Raw genomic sequence first — 1,286 nt, 5'->3', positions numbered from 1 at the left:
AGACAGCACGTCTATGCATGTGCCCTTTAATGAAATCCTTTTCCTCCTCCTCCTATTTAGGATTCTCTAGCTGGGATCACCACAGTTCTCTTGGGGCTTATTTGACAGACAAACTGTGTAACTGAGCAGGCAATATCTCTGAGACCGAGATTTGAGCCTGGAATCTTCTTTCACTAATGTGAGATGCCTCAAAACTTCATTAGCCCCACTTGCTTAGAGAAGCATGTCCTTACAATAGCTCTTAAGAGGAAATCCATCTTTATTCCCTTCATGGGTTCTAAGGCATAACTGCTGTCCTGTGCTGTGACAAAACTTATCATAATGTGGAATTTCTCAGCCATCCTCACCAACATGAAGGAATTTTTACTAACTGATCTACATCTGTTTACTGGGAATCACTGTTGTCCTGCATTATCTCTGTAATGATCCCTGTTTCCCATTCAGGGACAGGAATTGAGTGAGTTGCATTCAGACCTTTTGCAAGGCTTTCTGCGTTGAGTTCAGTGACCTATTTTATGTAGATATTAATATTGTGAGTTTGCAATATCCTTTTTGCTATTAATATCTGGGAATGTAAATGGTCTGTGTGTTCACTTCAGAAATTTAATTTGTATCTGTGACTTCCTGGATGTTTTAACTGGAAATGTTTACATTAAGCCGATAGAAAAGGAAATTTAGGGAGATAGCAGTCAATACCATTTGTATCTGTTAGATAAAAATTGCTTGCATTAGTGTTCCATCATGTCTTAATGTGACAAGCTTCAAGTTAAGACAAGAGGGAATCTATGGAATGGATAATTTAGGCAGAAGTACCCAAGTGTAGCAGACAGCAGAGGAACGGCATTTCCAGCTTGTGAGGTCTCAGAGGAGGAAGAGTTTTTTTCATACAATAAACAGAACATCCACGATCAAGCGTATTCTTTCATCCTTCTGCGACACTGACCATTCAGTCTTTAAGAGGTCTGGGATCCTAACAGTGTGTTCTTCAAAATATCCATTTCCTGTCACAGTGTCTGTCTTGCAGATCCTATAAAATAAAACTTTGAAATCTAGAGTTTTAGAAGGAAGTGTGTGGACAATGACACATAGTGAGAGTTCATTCTGCCATTTAGGAATTGCCCAAAATGGCTGGAACCATGGAGATTTAGAATGATGTAATGAATAACTTTATTGAACACATCAAATACAGATAACAAATTTTCTGCTGAAATAGGGTTCTCCTTTCTTCTGCTAGTTTTGGTGCATTTTTCTCCCAGGAGAGGACTCATTAACAAAAGCATTTTTGG

Source organism: Pterocles gutturalis, unplaced genomic scaffold (assembly GCF_000699245.1).
Source record: "Pterocles gutturalis isolate BGI_N339 unplaced genomic scaffold, ASM69924v1 scaffold3436, whole genome shotgun sequence".
Taxonomy (NCBI): Eukaryota; Metazoa; Chordata; class Aves; order Pterocliformes; family Pteroclidae; genus Pterocles; species Pterocles gutturalis.
This window is presented reverse-complemented; position numbering follows the sequence as displayed.